We start from the raw sequence: 19,800 nt of genomic DNA on the forward strand, positions 1-19,800 counted from the left end.
AAAAATACAAAAATTAGCCGGGTATGATGGTGCATGCCTGTAATCCCAACTACTTGGGAGGCTGAGGTTGCAGTGGGCCGAGATCGCACCACTGCACTCCTGGGCGACAGAGCAAGGCTCTGTCTCCAAAATAAAGAAAAAGAAAAAGAAAGGTGGTGAAAAGTAGGAGCCCCACAGTTGGTTGTGAACTCCTCCACTACATGTTAGGATTGGGATTCACAGCAATCCCAGCCTCTTTGTCTAGACCAGCAGGCTTCCCTGGGCCACATTGGAAGAATAATTGTCTTGGGCCACACATAAAATACACTAACACTAATGATAGCTGATGAGCTAAAAAAAAAAAATTGCCAAAACATCTCATAATGTTTTAAGAAAGTTTACGAATTTGTGTTGGGCCACATTCAAAGCCGTTTTGGGCTGCATGTGGCTCGTGGGCCTTGGGTTGGACAAGCTTGGCCTAGACCATAAAGTATAAATTACCAGCTTCCTTCAGAACCTATCTCGCCCTCTGTTCTGGAGGGCACAGTCTCCCTTGACACTGTTTGTGGAGATTGTGTTGTAGGGAGATGTTTGTTCTGTGCCTCCTGACATCAGCCACTGAGTGGGGACCCCCATCTCTCAGGATGGACGTTGCTCAGATGGATGTTGGAGTCCATCTCCCCTTAGGCTTTGATCACACTGATGATAACCCAGAACACATGGACTTTGGAGCCTGATAGACCCTCTTTCAAAGCCTGGAACCCCCAAGTCCTGGTTGGATGGTAGGAGAGTCTAGCATTTCGGATCATCTCTCTAAACCTTGAGCTGCTGAGGTGTTTACAAGACTGGTAAGAATCAGTAGGACAATGCACAGTCCACACACGCTCTCCTGATTTCAGTCCCTTCCCCCTAATCCCACACCCCTTCTGAAAGCAGAATTCAGGGCTGGGGGAAGGGAAGCAAGCAATCCATATAAATGCCAGGGGCCAGTGTGGGCTTGGGACTGTCTCAGTTGGAACTTAGGAATCATGTGCACATGTTGTTTAATGTCAATGTATGTTGGGTTTAAGAAAGAGTAAACACTCCCCAGAATTGTGTCTTCATCTCTAGTAAATCCACAATTTTACTTCAGTTGTTCTCTTGAGAACATGCATAATAGATTGTGCACCATGAGGCAAGGATGCACAGTGAGAAAAAAAACTTTGTTCCTCTTCTGAAAACTGTGCTTATGAGACAGGTTTATACATTTATGTGAGAGGCAGGGTATGAGCTCCAGAGAAAGACTTTAGGGGAGGATGCAGGGCCCCAGTAGCTCAAAGTAGTCTCAAGAGAAATAAAAAATAGTTCGGACTAAATGAAAATCAAAATAAAACTTACCAAATTTGTGGGATGCAGCAAAGCAGTACTTACCTAGAGGGAAATTTAAAAGGCACTATGGCTTCTGCTGTGCTTTTTCTTGGATCACTGACTCTAGTAGAAGCCAGCCATCATTCGAGGATGCTCAAGCAGCCAAAAGCCAGTAAATTTGGGGGTTATTTTTTATGTGGCAATAGATAATTCATAAGAGGTGTTTCTGAGCTCTTTGATGGTCTGTCTGGAGTTCGAGACTTTGGAGCTTTTTCATGGTCTGTATCCATGCCATGATGTCTGGGTCTTTTGGGCATTTTGTGTTTTGCATTTTTAAGTGACCTTTTGGGGTTCTCTCTCTAGGTTTTTAGATCTCTGAATTATTTGGGAATCTATGTCCCAAAGCATGGGGATTCTGGACTGTTTTTTTCTGTTCATATTCAGAACGTGATCAAGTCCAGAATTTGAATTATCTGAGCTCTCTGGCAGTCTGTTCTGGGTATGAGGTCACTGGGGTGTTTGGCAGTCTGTGTCCCAGGTTTCACATCCATGAACTCTTTGGAGGATGGTGTATTGTTTCTGTTTATTCTCTGAGGTATATGGATTTCTAAGTCCCAGGAAGAGACATCACCAAGGTGACTGGAGTCTGCATCCAGAACACTAGGTGTCAGCTGTTTGGGCCACTGAGTCCCTAGATATGAAATCTTTAATGTGTTTGAGAGGCTGTGTCCCGACTTTGATATTTCTGAGTTTGAGGGCAGAGGGAATCAGTACTCTGCACTGTTTATGAGTATGTATCTCAGGATGTAAGGCTCCCAAACTGTTTGTGAGTATCCCTGACATTTATGTCACAGTATATGAGATCTCTGTTCATGGGTGTATACACCAGGGTGTAAGGTATCTGAGTCCTTTGATCGTGTGTGTCCAAAGTTGTGGGGTCTCTAATCTGTTTGAGTCTATATTTCTCAGAATAAGAGATTTCTGATTTTTTTGTGGGTATTATTCCAAGATGTGAGTTCTGTGATCCATTTGGAAGTATATTTGAGGTTTCCGTTCTGTTCGTGGGTATATGTCCAATGGTGTAAGGTTTCTGATGTGCTTGTGAGTATTCATCCCAGGGTATGAGGCCTCTGATCTGCTTGTCATTATACAATGACAAGATGTTAGGTCTCCCTTCATGAGTGCATGTCAAGGGTGTGAGGTCTCTGATCTGTTTTTGGTTTTATGTCCCGGAATGTTAGATCTCTCATCTCTTTGTGGGTGTATGTGCCAAGGTGTGAGTCTCAGCTCTTTGTGGCTATATTTCCCTAGATGTTATATTTCTGAGCTTTTCTGGTTGGATTTTTTTAGGGATATCAGTACTTTAATCTGTTTATTTGGTGTGTGTTGGAGAATATGAGGACTATTCTGTCTGAGGGTGTATGTCCCAGGGCATGAGGTCTCTGCTGTGACTGTGGGTGTACATCTCTGGGTATGAGGTCTCCAAAATGTTTGTGGGTATATTTCCCAGGATGTGAGTTCCCTGAGCTCCTAGTGGGTGCATGTAAGGTCTCAGATCTGTTTATCCCTGTATATGTCCCTGTATATGTGAAGTGTCAAGGGTATGAGGTCTCTGATATTTTTGTGGCTGTATGTTCCAGGATATGAGGTTTCTTTTTTTTTTTTTTTTTTTTTTTTTTTTTTTTTTTTTTTTTTTTTTTTTTTTTTTTTTTTTTTTGAGACGGAGTCTCGCTCTGTCGCCCAGGCTGGAGTGCAGTGGCGCGATCTCGGCTCACTGCAAGCTCCGCCTCCCGGGTTCACGCCATTCTCCTGCCTCAGCCTCTCCGAGTAGCTGGGACTACAGGCGCCCGCCACTACGCCCGGCTAATTTTTTGTATTTTTAGTAGAGACGGGGTTTCACCGTGGTCTCGATCTCCTGACCTCGTGATCCGCCCGCCTCGGCCTCCCAAAGTGCTGGGATTACAAGCGTGAGCCACCGCGCCCGGCCTGGATATGAGGTTTCTAATCTGTTTGGGGGTGGATTGCTCAGAGTGAGTTCTCAAGTATGTTTGTGGTTATATGAGCTAGGATTTAAGTATCTGATCTTTTTGGGTGTGTAAGTCCCATGGTGTGAAGTCTCTGAGCTCTTTGATGGTATATATGCAGGGGTGTGAGGTGTCTGATTTGTTTGGTGGTATATTTCCCAGGATGTGAGGTCTCTGATCCATTTGTTGCTGTATACTAGTATGTGATTTTCATTGGTGTATGTCAAAGTCAGTTTGTTGGTGTATTTCTCAGGATATGAGGTCTCTGGTCTGTTTCTGGATGTATGTTCCCAAGTAAGAAGTCTCTGATCCATGTGCCCACATATGTCTCTGTATGTAAGGTCTCTGATCTGTTCATGGATACACTGAGTTTGAGATCTTTCATCTGGTTGCAGGACAGGCAAGCCCCAAAGTTGAGCTTAGCCCAGGAGAGTTCTTGGCTTTGCCTAGGAAGGAATTCAAGAGTGAGCTGGTGGTGTTAAATAGCAGCTTTTATTGAAGTGGCAGTGTATAGCAGCAGCAGATGTGCTGCTCCTTGCAGAGAAGGGCTACCCATAGGCAGTATGCCCAAAGTAGCAGCTCAGAGGCAGTTCTGCAGTCATATTTATGCCCACTTTTAGTTACATGCAAGTTAAGGGATGGTTTATGCAGAAATTTTAGGTATCTGGGCTATTTCTGCAAGTATGTCCCAGGATGTGAGGTTGAGGTCTCTGATATGTTTGTAGATGTATTTACTAGAATAGAAGATCTCTGACATGTTTGTGGATGTATGTCCCAGTGTGTGAGGTCACTGATCTGATCTGTGTTTGTGCATGTATGTCCCAGGATTTTAGGTCTGTGATGTGTTTGTCATTTTAATTATCAGTATGTGAAGCATCTTTCATGGGTATATGCTAAGAATAGAAGTTCTCTGATATGGCTGTGATTGTATGAACCTAGGTATGAGTTCTCTTATCTGTTTGTGGAGTATGTCCCACAGTGAGAGGTTCCTGAGCTGGTTGGGGGTTTATTTACTAGGATATAAGGCTTATGACCTTTTTCTTGTTGTGTGTGAGGTCCGTGGCTATCACTGTATCATTGTGTATCCTGGTATGTGAGATCTTTTTCATGGGTGCATGTAAAAAATGTAAGGTCTCTGATCTATTTGTGATTATATGTCCCTGCATATTAGGTCTCTGATCAGTTTGTGGATTTAATTCCTAGAGTTTGGCATCATCAATCTGTTTGCAGGTGTATGTCCCATGATGTAATGTATCTGATCTTTTCGAGGATGTGTGAGGTATTTCATCTATTCCTCAGTGTATTTCTAAACATGAGGTCTCTCAACTATGTGATGGTGTATGTTCTATGATTTGAGGCCCCTATTTTTTTTTTTTTTTTACAGGTTTATTCCCAGGGATATGAACGCTGCTGTCTCTTTTGGGTGGTATGTCACAATTTGAGAGGACTGATTCATTTCTGAGTTGATTTCCCAGTATGTGAAATCTCTGATCTGTTTGTGGTATATACTGCAGGATTTAATTTTTATTTATTTATTTATTTATTTTTTTAAGATGGCGTCTCGCTCTGTCGCCCAGGCTGGAGTGCAGTGGCGCGATCTCGACTCACTGCAGCCTCTGCCTTCCGGGTTCAAGCGATTCTCCTGCCTCAGCCTGCTGAGTAGCTGGGATTACAAGCATGCACCACCACGCCCGGCCAATTTTTGTATTGTTAGTAGAGACGGGCATGTTTGTGCATGTTGACCAGGCTGGTCTTGAGCTCCTGATCTCAAGTAATCTTCCTGCCTCAGCCTCCGTTTTAAAATGCTGGGATTACAGGTATGAGCCACCACACCCAGCCTTGATTCTTTATGCATATACATACCAAACTTTGAGGACTCTCACATGTTTCTGTATATGTTCTGGATGTACCTAATATAATCTGTTTAGTTGTGAATGTCCAGGGTGTGGGGTTTCAAAGAGTCCGTAGTGAGTGTATATCTTTTGGTCTGAATCCTCTGATCTCTTTGTGGGTACATGTGGGTACCTGTTCCTGGGTATGAGCTCTATGATCTCTTTGTGGGTGTATGTCACAGGTTATGAGATCTGTGATCTATTTCTGACTTTTTTTCATAGCATGTCTGGTTTCTGTTGTGCTTGTAAGTGTATGTTGCAGAATTTAGGATCCTTGGTCATATATAGTCTCTGATGTGTTTTGGAGTATATCCCATAATATGAGCTCCCTTATCTGTTTGTTGGTGTATATCTCAGAGTGTGAGGTCTCTGATATCTTTTTTTTTTTTTTTTTTTTGAGACACAGTCTTGATCTGTTGCCCAGGCTGGAGTGCAGTGGCACGATCTCAGCTCACTGCAACCTCCACCTCCCGGATTCTAGTGATTCTGCTGCCTCAGCCTCCCAAGTAGCTGGGACTACAGGTGCCTGCCACCATGCCTGGCTAATTTTTGCATTTTTAGTAGAGGCGGGGTTTCACCATGTTGGCCAGGCTGATCTTCAACTCCTGACCTCAAATGATCCACCCACCTCGGCCTCTCAAAGTGCTGGGATTACAGGCGTGAGCCACCACGCCCAGCTGTCTCTGGTATCTTTATGGGTATATGTTGCCGGGTTTGAGGCCTGTGGTCTCTGTGTGGTTACATGTCTGAGTTATGAGGTCTCTAATCTGTTTGCTGATGTATATCCCTGATCTCTTTTTTTTGTAGGTATATGCCTAATGGTGTGAAGATTCTGATCTGTTTTCTGGTAAATGAACCGGGTTGAGATAAGTCAGACATCCTTGAAGGAGTTTTTTCAGGATGCGAGTTCCCTAATATTTCCGAATACATATCCTAGGGTGTGATGTTCCAGGGCTATTTGTGGATATATATCCCAGGTGTGAGTTTTCTCAGCCATTTATGGATGTACATCCCAGGTTGGTAGATATCTTAGGCTTTTGACATTATTTACAAGCATAAGAGATTTCTGATTTGTATGCTCATATACATAACAGGTTGCAAGGCATATTATTTGTTAAAGTGTATACATCCAGGGTATGAGGTTTCTGAGCTCTTTGTTGGTGTATGTCTCAGGGTCGAGGCCTTTGATCTGTTTGCAGGTATACGTCCCAGGATCGTAGCTCTCTCATCTCTTTGGGGGTGTGTACCCCAAGATGTCAAGTATCTTTAATTATTCTGAGTGTATTTGCCAGGATGTGAGATCGCTAACATGTTGTGGGTTCTTGTTGCAGGATTTTAGACCTGATCCATTTTGGTTATATTTCTCAGATGAAGTCTCTGATCTATTTGTGTGTGTATGTTACAGTATGTGAGTTTAAAAAAAAAAACCTCGGCTGGGCATGGTGGCTCATACCTATAATCCGAGCACTTTGGGAGGCTGAGGTAGAAGGATCACTTGAGCCCAGGAGTTTGAGACCAGCCTGGGCAACATAGTGAGACTCTGTCTGTACAAAAAATAAAAAATGAGCCAGGCTTGGTGGCGCACCTGTAGTCCCAGCTGTTGGGGAGGCTAAGGTGAGAGAATCTGCCTGAGTCCGGGAGTTCGAGGCTGCAGTGAGTCTATCATGCCACTGCACTCCAGCCTGGGTAACAGAGTGAGACCCTGTCTGAAAAAAAAAAAAATCTCTTTTGCTTGCTAATCAAGGGTATGAGGTCTGTTCTGTTTGTGGGTGTATGTCCCAGTTTGTGAGATCCCAGACCTGTTTGTGGGTGTATGTCCCAGAACACGTGTGTGTCTGCTCTCTTTAGATGTATGTCTCAAGGTAGGAGGTGTGTGATCACTTTCTAGATGTATAACTCAGGATGAGGTATGTGAGCTGTTTGTGGTGTGTGTCCCAGCATTTCAGGTCTCTGAGCTTTCTGGAAGTGTGTGAAGTCTCCCATTGTTTGTGCATGTATGTTTTTGTTGTGTTGACTTAAGGCCCCCGAAGATGCCCATGTCCTAATCTTTGGAAACTGCGATGTGACCTTACATGCTAAAAGGTACCTTGCAAACAGCACGGATGGAGCTATAGGCCATTATCCTAAGTAAAATGACTCAAACAGAAAGTCAAAAACTGCATGTTCTCACTTATAAGTGGGAACTAAACAATGGGTACACATGAACATACAGAGTAGAATAATAGACACCGGAGACTCCAAAAGATGTGAGGGTGGGAGAGGGGTGAGGGATGAAATACTACCTATTGTATACAGAGTACATTATTCAGGTGGTAGGTACACTAAAAGCCCAGACTTCGCCACTACACAAGATAGCCACGTAACATAACTGTACTTGTACACCTAAATCTATAAAACTTTATATCTAAATATATAAAAATTTAAGTGCTTGCTTCAGCAGCACATATACCAAAATTAGAATGATACACAGAAGATTAGTATGGCCTCTGTGCAAGGATGACATGCAAATTTGTGAAGCATTCCAGAAAATTTTTTTAAGATTAAATTATTTTTAAAATGTTTATTAAAAACATTTTTGAAAGGCCAGGCGCAGTGGCTCATGCCTGTATTCCCAGCACTTAGGGAGGCTGAGGTGGGCGGATCACTTGAGGTCAGGAGTTCGAGACCAGCCTGGCCAACATGGTGAAACCCTGTTTCTACAAAAAATACAAAAATTAGATGGGCATGGTGGTGCACACCTATAATCCCAGCCACTCGGGAGGCTGAAGCAGGAGAGAGAATCGCTTGAACCTGGGAAGTGGAGGTTGCAGTGAGCAGAGATGATGCCACTGCACTCCAACCTGGGTGACAGAGCGAGACTCCATCTCAAAAATAAATTTTTTTTTAAAGGGTACCTTGCAGATGTGATTAAATTAAGCATCTTGCGATCGGGAGATTTTCTTGGATTTTCACTGAATATAATGACACAGACTGAGTCAGAGATAGCGATATGATGACACAAGTGTTGTGGGTGTGGGTCCCACCTCATGAAGTCCTTGGGCGCTGTTCATGGGAGTATATCCCAGGAGGTGAAATGTCTAATTGTGCACATCAGTCTGTGGTTGGCTGAATAAAGCATCCCTCAAAGATGTCCTGTGAAAGAGATATGACCAGGGAGCCCTAAATGATGGAAGGGAATGTGGTGGTGGAAGCGGAGTCACAGAAGAGAATGCCACGACAGAGGCAGACATCAGAGAGCAATTTGAAGATGAACTGCTGTCGGCTGTGAAGATGGAGAAAGGGGGAAGGGATGAAGGACTGCAGGCAGCTCTAGAACCCAGAAAAGGCAAAGAAACGTGCTCTTCCTTAGAGTCTCCAGAAAGAAGACAGCGCTGTTGACACCTAACTTCGGTACTCTAAGGCACGTTCTTGGGTTTCTGCCCTACACAGATGTAATATAATAAATAAATTTGTGTTTTTCACAGCACTAAGATTGTGGTGATTTGTTACAACAATAAGAAATGAATACTGTGTCCCAGGTGCATGATGTCTCTGTCTGGTTGTTAGTGAACATCCCAAGATGTGAATCCCCAATCTGTTTGTGAGTGCATGTCTTTTATTTATTTATGTATTTATTTTTGAGATGGAGTCTTGCTCTGTCGCCCAGGTTGGAGTGCAGTGGCACGATCTCGGCTCACTGCAACCTCCGCCTCCTGGGTTCAAGTGATTCTTCTGCTTCAGCTTCCCCAGTAGCTGGGATTACAGGCATGTGCCACCACGCCTGGCTAATTTTTGTATTTTTAGTAGTGACAGGGTTTCACCATGTTGGTCAGGCTGGTCTTGAACTCCTGACCTCAGGTGATCCACCTGCCTCAGCCTCCCAAAGTGCTGGGATTACAGGCGTGAGGCACCACGCCCCGCCAAGTGCGTGTCTTATGTGGCAGATCTTTCATCTATGTGTAGGTGTATGAACCAGGGAGGAGGTCTCTGACCTGTCTGAGGGTGTCTATCCCTCAGTTTGTGTTCTCTGAGGTTTCTGCGGGTATATGTCTCAGGATATGAGGTCTCTGACCTGTTTGTGGGTGAATGTCCTAGGATGTGAGGTCTCTTGGCTGATTTGGGGTGTATGTTCCAGTAAGTGAGATCTCTGAGGTAATAGTAATAATATATATTATATAATAACATATATAATATATAATGTATTCACAATATTTATAATTGTGAATTATAATTATATGATATCATATCAATATATTAACATATAAGCATATGTTAAGTATATATTATATATACATAATAGTATATATAATATGTTAACATATATTAACATGAACAGATAACTATATAGTATATATTATATTTATATGTAATATACCATAATATATATTGTATTATATTGTGTAGTAACTATATATTATATTACGGTATATTTCACAATATACCATTCACAATAAATATTGTGAATATATTATGCATGTCTTGAGGTCTCTGATATTTTTGTGGGTTTACATTCCAAGGATATGAACTCTGAATTCTCTGTGGGTGTATTTTGAAGATGTCAGGTGTATACTCAGTCTCTGGCTGTTTGTTCTAGAATGTTGAGATCTATTCTTTGATTGTGGGTGTATGTTACAGGTTGAGATCTCTGTTCTGTTTGTGGATGTCTTGGAGTGTGAGGTCTCTGATCTGTTTGTGAGTAATGTATTTCAGGAATTGTGATCTCTCATCTCCTTGTGGGTGTATTTCTCAGATGAGGCCTCCATTCTGCTTTTGCCTTTATATTGCAGTATTTAAGTTTCTAATCTCCTCATGTGTGTTTGTCAAAGGTGTGAAGTATCTTCTGTTTGTGATTATATGTCCCAGTGTGTGAAGTCCCCACCGTCTTTGTGGGTATATGACACAGAACATGTGCTTCACTTCTTTTTTGGATGCATGTCCAAAGGTGGGAGGAGGTCTCTGATCCCTTTGGAATTATATAACATAGGAGGTGGAGTCTTTGAGTTGCTTATGTGTGGATACCTCAGCAAATGATGTTTTTCATTGCTTGTAGATGTATATCTTAGGTTGGTGGAGTGAAGGTCCCCGAAAGATGTCCACATCCTTATATCCCTGGAATGTGTGACTGTGACCTTATATGTTAAAGGGTCCTTGCAAATGTGATTAAGTAATCATCTTGAGATGCGGGTGTGGTTCTGGATTTCCCAGGTGAGCCCAGTGTAATCACAAGGGTCCTTAGAGGAGAGAGGCTGGACAGTCCGAGTCAGAGAAGCAGATGTGATGCCAGAAGCAGACATCAGAGAGATAGAGATTTGAAGATGAAATGCTTCTAGCTTTAAAGGTGGAGGAAGGGGCCACAAGCCAAGGAACACAAGCAGCTCTAGAAACTGGAAAAGGCAAGGGCATAGATTCTCCTCTAGAGCCTCCAGGAGTAATGCAGCTCTGCTGACACTGTGATTTTAGCCCTTTGAAACCCATTTGTTTCTTCTGACCTGCAGAAAAGTAAGATAATAAATGTGTGTTGTTTTATGACATTATGATTACGATTTGTTACACATTGATCTCTGTTTATTGGTACACATCCCAGGATGTGAACTCCATGATCTGTTTGTGAGTGTATGTCTGATGGTGGAAGTCTCTGATCTGTGTGCAGGTGTATGAACCACATTGAGAGATCTCTGAATGTTGAGGGTGTGTGTCCCGGAATCCGTGGTCTCTGAGCTGTTTGTGTGTGCATGTACTAGGATGTGACATCTTTGAGCTGATTTTTGGGAGTACATTCCAGTAGGTGAAGTCTTCGAGATAGTTAAGGATTATGTTCCAGGTTGTTAGGTCTGTCATCTGTTTGGGGGATATTTCCTGTGACATGAGGTTTTTGATTTGTTTGGTTACATACGTACCAGGATGTTAGGTTGTGAGGTGTCTGGTCTGTTTAGGTTTATTTGTCTAGGGTGTGAGGTTTCTGAGCTCTTTGTGGGTATATGTCTCAGGATTGAGGCCACTGATCTGCTTACTGGTAAAGAAATGTCCCAGTATATGAGCTCTCTGATCTGCTCGTGGTTCTGTATTACGAGATGTTGGGTCTATTGCTGGTGTTTTCCTAACCTGTGAGGTCTCTGACTTCATTGAAGTTGTACACTGAAGGATTTGAGATCTCTGTTTGTGGGTGTGCGTCTCAGAAGTGTATGGTCTCTGCATTGCTTGTGGAGTATATCCCAGGATGTGAACTTTCTGATCAGTTTGTTATATGTGACTCAGGGCCTGAGGTTTCTGATCTGTTTGTGGATTGTATTGCAGAGTTCGATGTCTGTGGTCTCTTTATGGGTTCATGTACAGGTTGTAAGGCCTCTGCTCTGTTTGTGGGTGCATATCCCAGGATTTCAGCTCCCTGACCTGTTTGATGCTGAATGGCACATAATCTGAGGGCTTTGCACTATTTTTGGTATTTGAGGTCTCTGATCTGTTTGTGGTTACGTGTCCATGTTGTGAGGTCCGTTATCTATTTGTCAGTATATGTGCCAGGATGTGAGCTCTCTGATATACACGTAGGGGTGTATCTGATGTGAATTCTGTGATCTATTTGCAGGAGAATGAACCAGGGTGGAAGGTCTTTAACCTCTTTGAGGGTATGTGTCCCAGAATATGAATTCTCTGGTCTGTTTCTGGATTCATGTCCTAGGATGACTGATCTCTGATCTAGTTGAGTATGTGTGTCCAGGGAAGAAAGTTTGTGAACTCTTTGTGGTTTCAGGTCCCGTGGCCTGAAGCCTCTGATGTTCGTGGATACATGTCCAGGTTGTTATGTCTCTGATCTGTTGGTATATGTCTCAGGATGTGAATTCCCTGATCTGTTTGTGGGTGGTATCTGATGGTGTGAAATGTCTGATGTGTTCACTGGTGAATGAACCACTGTGTGAAGTCTTTGACCTTTGTTGAGGGTTTTAACATAGGATCCGAATTTTCTGATCTATTTGTAAAAGCATGCCCTACGAGATGTTTGATCTTTGAGCTCTTTATGAATGTACATCCCAGGATGTGAGTTCTCTGAGCTGTTGGGACATACATGTTCTAATGTTCTAGGTTATCAGATCTCTGAAGTTTTTTTTAAGTTATATTTCCAAGCATATGTGATTTATATGCTGACATATATATTCATATATATATGTAACAATATAGCTGTCCCTCAGTATCTGTGGGTTGGAGGAATTGGTTCCAGGACCCCTGTGGATACTAAAATCCGTGAACGCTCAAGTCCTTTATATAAAATGATATGGTATTTGCATGTAACCTATGTAAATTCTTCTGTATACTTTAGATCATCTCAAGATTTCTTATATCTGATACAATGTTACGTAATTAGTTGTTATACTACATTGTTTTTATTTGTATTATTTTTACTATGTTTTTAAATTTTTTTTCCTCAATGTTTTTGATGCAGAATTGGTTGAATCCGAGGGCTGATAGTAGATAGAACATATATGTATATATTGTGTGTGTGTGTGTGTGTGTGTGTGTGTGTGTGTATAATATATATACCTGATTTGTTGAGGTGTGTATGTGTCCAAGCTGTGAAGTTATTGAGCTATTAGTGGGTTATTTCCCTTAGTTTGAAAACCTCTGACCTGTTTGGGAGTATGTTTCAGAATATAAGCTCTCTGATCTCTTTATGGGTGTATGTTGCAAGATTTCAGGTCTATGATCTATTTCTGGCTCTTTTCCCTAGCATGTGAGGTCTGTGGCTTGATTATGGGTGCATATTGCAGGATTGAGACCTCTGATTTGTTTATGGGTATCTATCTCAGGTTGTGAGGTCTCTGATCTGTTTGTGGCTTTATGTCTCAAGATGTCAGGTCTGTATGCCTATTCTGTGTATATATCCTGCAGGTAAGGTCTCTAGGCTGTTTGTAGTTTCATGTTGCAGGATTCAAGGTCTCTGATCTCTTTTTGGTTGTGTTTCTTACATGAGGTCTGTGATCTGTTTGCTAGTGAATGTCACAGTATGTGAGTGTCTCTTTTGTGTGTATTTGTCAAGGATGTGAGGTCTAATTCAACATGTCCTGGATTGTAAGGTACCTAACCTGTTAGTGGGTTTATGTCTGAGAATGTTTCTTTCTGCAGTGTGTGTGTGTCCCAGGTTTGGAGATTTGATCTGTTGGGGGTGCATTTTGCAGCATGTGGGGCCCCTGATATCTTCGTGGGTATGTATCCTATCATGTCAGGACCATATTCTCTTTGAGTGTGTGTGTCCCAGATGGCGAGTTCTCTTATGTGTTTGTGAGTTTAATTCCAAGTGATTGAAGACTCTGAGTATCTTTTGGTATATGTCCCAGAATGTGTCTCTGCTCTTTTTGGATGTCTGTTAGAGAGTGGAGGTGTCTGATCTATTTGGAAGTGTATGACTCAGGATGTAAAGTCTGTGAATTGTTTGTGTGTGTATGTAGGTCTCTGGTAGCTAATGGTACCCCAAAGATGTGCACTTCCTAATCCCTGAAACCTACAATTATGCTAATTTACATGGAAAGGGGGACTTTGCAGAGGTGATTGTGAGGGACTTTGCAGAGGTGACTTTGTGGAAGTTAAGCATCCTGAGATGGGGATGCTTATCCTAGATTAACTGGGCAGGCCCAGTGTAATCACAGGTGTCCTTATATGAGGGAGGCGTGAAGGCAAGAGTCAGAGAGGGCTATGTAGTGATGGAAGTAGAGAAAAGATGATGGACAACATATACAGAGACCAAAGAGAGCTAGCGATAGATGGATACAAGGAGAGATAGAGATGGGGGAGGAGGAAGAAAGAGGGGTGGGGAGAGAGACAGAGAGAGAGAGAGAAAGATTTGAAGGTGAAACAGACCTCTGGCTTTGAAGATGGAGGAAGGGGCCATGAGCTCAGAAATGTAGGCAGCCTACAGAGATTGGATTCTCTGGCCAGGCGTGGTGGCTCACGCCTGTAATCCCAGTATTTTAGGAGGCCGAGGTGGGCGGATCACGAGGTCAGGAGATGGAGACCATCCTGGCCGACATGGTGAAAACCTGTCTCTACTAAAAATACAAAAATTAGCTGGGCATGGTGGCACGTGCCTGTAATCCCAGCTACTCAGGAGGCTGAGGCAGTAGAATCGCTTGAACCAGGGAGTCAGAGGTTGCAGTGAGCGAAGATCGCGCCAGTGCACTCTAGCCTGGCAACAGAGCAAGACTGTCTCAAAAAAAAAAAAAAAAAGAAAGAAAAAAGAAATTGGATTCTCCCCAAGGAACTCCGGAAAGAAGTCAGCTCTGCCAACACCTTGACTTTTACCCTGTAAGACTCTTTGTCGGAAATGTAAGTTTTTTTTTTTTGTTTTTTTGTTTTGTTTTGTTTTGTTTTTTTGAGACAGAGTCTCACTCTGTCGCCTAGGTTGGAGTGCAGTGGTGCCATCTCGGCTCACTGCAACCTCTGCCTCCCAGGCTCAAGCGATTCTTGTACCTCAGCCTCCCGAGTAGCTGGGACTACAAGCACCCGCCACCACTCCCGGCTTAGTTTTGTATTTTTAGTAGAGACGAGGTTTTGCCATGTTGGCCAGGCTGGTCTCGAACTCCTGGGCTCAAGGGATCAGCCTACCTCAGCCTCCCAAAAGGCTGGGATTACAGGTATGAGCCACCCCCAGCTGAGATAATAAATTTGCATTGTTTTATGACAAAAAGCTTTTAGTGATTTGTTTCAGCAGCAATAGAAAATCAATAGTGTGTCAGGTTGTGCTGTCTCTATCTGGTTGTCAGGATGTGAACTCCATGATCTAATTTGTGAGGGTGTGTGTCTGATAGTGGAGGTCGCTGATTTCTGTGCAGGTCTCTGATCTGATGATCTGTTTGGTGGTATGTGTCCCAGAATTTGTGCTCTCAGCTTTTGTGGAGGAGCGTATGTTCTAGGATGGGACATCTCCAATCTGATTTTGTGTACATGTGCCAACGTGTGAGTTCTCTAATCTGTTGAGGTGCATATGTCTAGGGTGTAAGGATTCCAAGCTCTGTGTGAGTATATTTCCTTTTGCTTGAAATTCTTGCCCTGTTTCTGGGTTTATGTCCCAAGATGTGAGACTCCCTGATTTGTCTGTCTCTGTGTCATGGTGTGAAGCCTCTGGTATGTCTGCTGGTGAATGAAGCAGAGAGTGAGGTCTCTCACCTCTTTTTTTTGTTTGTTTTTGAGATGGAGTCTCACTGTTGCCCAGGCTGGAGTGCAATGGTGCGATCTTGGCTCACTGCAACTGCTCCCTCCCAGGTTCAAGCAATTCTCCTGCCTCAGCCTCCCAAGTAGCTGGGACCACAGGCGCGTGCCACCATGCCTGGCTAATTTTTGTATTTTTAGTAGAGACGAGGTTTCGCCATGTTGATCAGGCTGGTCTCAAACTCCTGACCTCAGGTGATCCGCCCACCTTGGCCTCCCAAAGTGCTGGGATTATAGGTGTGAGCTACCGCGCCCAGCCTCTCACCTCTTTGAGAGGGTTCTCTCAGGAAGTGAGTTCTCTGATCCGATTCTGAATGCTCGGCCTAGGATATGAGGTCTTTGATCTGTTTGTGGGTATATATCCCTGGCATGAATTTTCTGAGCTGTTTTGCCAATATTTGGGGGTAGTTCTGATACGCATATAAAATTTCTGGTTTGTGTGCTGGTATTTATAGTAGAAGTCAGGTTTTGTTGTGGTACATGTATCCACAGTGTGAGGTTTTGGAGCACTCTGTGGGAGACCTCTGATCTCCTCTTGGGTCTATACCCAAAGACAGCAGGTCTCTGTACTTCTTCAGGAGTATTTTCTGCATATGAGGCCTGTGACCTGGTGTTTCATGTCGTGGTATTAGAGGTCTCTGGTGTGGTTTCTGGTTGTGTTTCTCAGATAGGTTCTCAGATAGGTCTCTGATCCATTTGTGCGTGTGTGTCATAGTATGTGAGTGTGTCATCTCCTCAGGGTGTTTACAGAGGGTGTGAGTCCCATTCTTTTTGTGGTTTTATGTCCAGTTTGTGAGGTTCCTGGCCTGTCTGTGGGTGTCTGTCAGTGAATGTGTTTTTTTGTGTTCTTTGTGTCTGTGTCTCAGAGTCAGAGATCTGGTATGTTCGAGGGTGTTTGTCCCAGAATGTGGGGTCCCTGATCTCTTCGCTAGTGTACATCCTAGCGTGTCAGGTTCCGGTTCTCTTTGAGAATGTACTTGGCAGAGTGTGGTTCTCTTATGTCTTTGTGGGTTTAATCCCCAGGTTGTGAGGACTATGAGCATCATTTGGCGTATGCCCCAGAGTGTGTGGCTCTCTGATCTTTTTGGATCGATGTCCAGGAATGAGAGTTCTCCGATCCCTTTGGAGGTCTATGACTCCAGCTGTGAGATCTGTGAGCAGTTCATGGGTGAAAGTCCCGGGATGTGAGGGTTCTCTTTGTGCATGTATGTTCTGTTTCATCAGGTAATAGATCCCCGAATATATCCTCACCTCATTCCTGGAGCTTGTTAATATGTTGTCTTATCTGGAAAGGGGGCTTTGCAAATACATACTAGGTAAGCATCCTGAGATGGGGGCAGTTATCCTGGACAATCCAGGTGGGCCCACTGTCATCACAAGAGTCTTTATATGAGGAAGATAGGACCTTCAGGGCCTGAGAAGACTGTGTGTGTCACATCAGAGAGGACCATGTGACAACAGAAGTAGAGTCACAGAAGTTGATGCGATGACAGAAGCAGAGGTCAGAGAGAGAAATTTGAAGCCAAAACTCTTGAATCATCTGATCTCTTGGGAGTTATGCTGTAAGATGTCATGTCTGCCATCTGTTTCTGGGTGTGTTTTTCAGCACATGAAGTGTGACTGGATTATGGTTGTATACTGCAGGATTTGAAGTCTCTGATCTGTTTGTTTTTGTATGCTCCAGGATGAGAGCTCTGAGCCATTTGTCCATGTACGTTGCTGGAGTGGAGGTCTCTGATCTGTGTGGGTGCATGTCCACGTTGTGAGGTCTCTAATCCTTTTGTCAGTGTATATCCCATGATGTGAGCCCTCTGATCTGTTTGCAACTATATTCGCAAGATGTCAGTTATCCATATGTTTCTGGGTATGCGTGTGTCTTGGGGTCTGTTATCTGTATTCTCTTTATGGGTGTGACCTCGCCTAGATGTGAGGTCTCTGATTTGTTTGTTATTGTATGTTCCAGGATGCAAGATTTGTGAATGGTTTGTGGGTGTGTTTTGCAGGGTTTTATGTCTGTGATCTATTTGAGGTTGTGTATCATAGGATGTGAGGTTTCTGATCTTTTTCTGGGCAAATTTCCTAGCATGCGAGGTCTGTGAACATTTTGTCAGTGTCCCAGGCTATGTTATCTCTGATCTCTTCACATGTATTGCCAAGTGTTTAATGTCTCTGATTGTTTTTTGCTGTTTGTTCCAGGACGTGAAATCCCAAACTGTCTGTGGATATGTGTCCCAGGGTGTGTGGTCTCTGATCTGTTTGTGGGTTTGTATATCCCAGTGTTTCATTACTGTCTGTGGATTTATTTCCCAGGATTTTTTAGTGTATTTCCTAGGATGTGCATTTCCCTGGTCTTTCTCAATGTATATCCCACGGTGGACAGTATCTGTTCCCTTTGTGGGTGTATATCCCTTGGTTTATGATCTCTGATCCTTTGTGGGTTTATATTTTAGGATGTGAAGTCTCTATTGTGACTGCGGGTGTGTGCCCCAAGACGTAAATTCTCTGGCCTCTTTTTTGGGTTTATGTTCCAGGATGACAGGCCGTCCATCTAGCTCTATGTGTATTTCTAGCCTGCAAGGTCTATTACCTATTTGTGGGTGTAAGTCCAAGGGTATGAATTCTCTGATCTCTTTGAGGGTCAGCGTACCAGAATGTCAAGTCTGGTTTGGTTATGGGTGTATGTCAAGATGTGAGCTCTCTGATCTCCTTGTGGTTGTATGTCTCAGGATGTGAGGGTTCTGATCTGTTCCTGTATAGTTTGTCAACAGTGTGTAATCTCTGATCTGTTTGTGGCTCTGTGTCCCAGGTTGTGAGGTTCTGACCTGTCTTTATTTCTTTGTCCCAGCATGCGAGATCTCTGAGGTGTTTGGGTTTATGTCCCAGGAATTGAGTCTCTGGTCTCTTTGTGAATGTGTGCTTCAAGTAATATGTGAGGTCCCTGATGTAGTCTTTGGTTTATTTCCCAAGGTGTGAGTGCTCTGATCTATTCATGGGTATATGTCCTGGCATGTGAAGTGTCTGGTATTTTTATGTGTATATGTCTCAGGGACTGAGTTCTGTGATCTGTTTGTGGGTATAAGGCCCCAGATGTTAGTTATCTGAAATATTTGTGGGTGTATATCTCAGCTTGTGTGGTTTTTGATCTTTCTGTATGTCACAAGATGTGAGGTCCCCGTTCTTTTTGGGTGTGTGTTTCCTAGAATTTGGATTTTCTGAGCTGTGTGTGTGTGTGGATGGGTGGGTGCACGCGCGCGCATGCATGTCACAGGGTTGAGGTCCCTGGTCTGTTTGTTGGTGTATGTCCAGGATGTGAGGTCTCTGATCTCTTTGGGTGTGTACGTCCCACAATTTGAGGCCTCTGAATTAGTTGATACTCTGCATCCAGCATATTAATTCCCTGAATTATATTTTGGGGTCCATACCCTAAGTCTCAGAAGGATTCTGAATCTTGAATTTGAGGGTTCTGCGCTTTTTCTGGTCTACATTCCAGGGGGGTGAGTTCACTGGGCTGTTTTGTGGACTGTGTTTACCTTGTGAGGTCTCTGAGCTGTTTGTCCACTGATGTCCTAGGATACGTGGTCCCTGAGCTCTTTTGGTTTCAAAGTCCCTTGACCTGTTTGGGATATATTTTCAGGCGTGAAGTCTCTGTTCCTTTTCAGAGGGCTCAGTCCCGGGGTTTGATATATCTGACTCATTAGGGGTTTGTTCCAGGGTTAAGGTCTCTGAGCTTTTAATGAGTGTGTGTGCGCCAGTGAGTGAGTTTTCTGAGTTGTTTGAAGGTCTATAGGTGTGAAATTTCTTAACTGTCTGGTGGTTCCTGTGCAGAGTATGATGTCTCTGAACTATTTAGCAGTCTCTCTTTTCAGGTGTGAGGTGTTTGTACCCTTGTATGAGAACTCTGATGTATTTGAGTATCACCGCCGAACTGTTTTGAGCCAATGTCCCAACGAATGAGTTCTCTGTAATGCCATGGGTTTTGTCCTAGGGTTGATTTTTCTGAGCAGTTTCAGGATCTGTTTCCAGAGTCTGATGTCTTTGTACTAATGTCTTTTTACTGTTTCATGCCTCTGGAGTGCTTCACCCTCTGTGTCCCAAAGTGTCAGATCTCTGATCTCTGTATTCCTTGGTGTTGAGGTCCCTCAACTGTTATGTTTCCGAGAGTGAGACAGTTCCTGTTGGGGGAGTCTCAGTCCCAGGGTATGAGGTCTGTGACTTATTAGGGGTCTGGTTCTAGGGTTTGGGGTCTCTGAGCAGTTTGGGGTTCTGTTATCAGTTTCTGACGTCTCCCTAGTGTTTGGGGGTCTATGCCCAGGTTGTATGTCACTGGGTCACTGGGCTCTTAAGAGGTCTGTATCCTAGGGTGTAAAGTTTGTCAACTCTGAGCA

General features: G+C 43.5%; 1 non-coding gene across 1 annotated transcript; it reads left to right on the forward strand.

The window, feature by feature from the left end:
- Window positions 1-7,666: 7,666 nt before the first annotated feature.
- LOC115833389 lies at window positions 7,667-7,773 on the forward strand. The gene has a single exon (XR_004028826.1). It is a non-coding gene; the product is annotated as a U6 spliceosomal RNA (small nuclear RNA).
- Window positions 7,774-19,800: the final 12,027 nt, after the last annotated feature.

The sequence above is a fragment of the Nomascus leucogenys genome, chromosome X (assembly GCF_006542625.1).
Source record: "Nomascus leucogenys isolate Asia chromosome X, Asia_NLE_v1, whole genome shotgun sequence".
Taxonomy (NCBI): Eukaryota; Metazoa; Chordata; class Mammalia; order Primates; family Hylobatidae; genus Nomascus; species Nomascus leucogenys.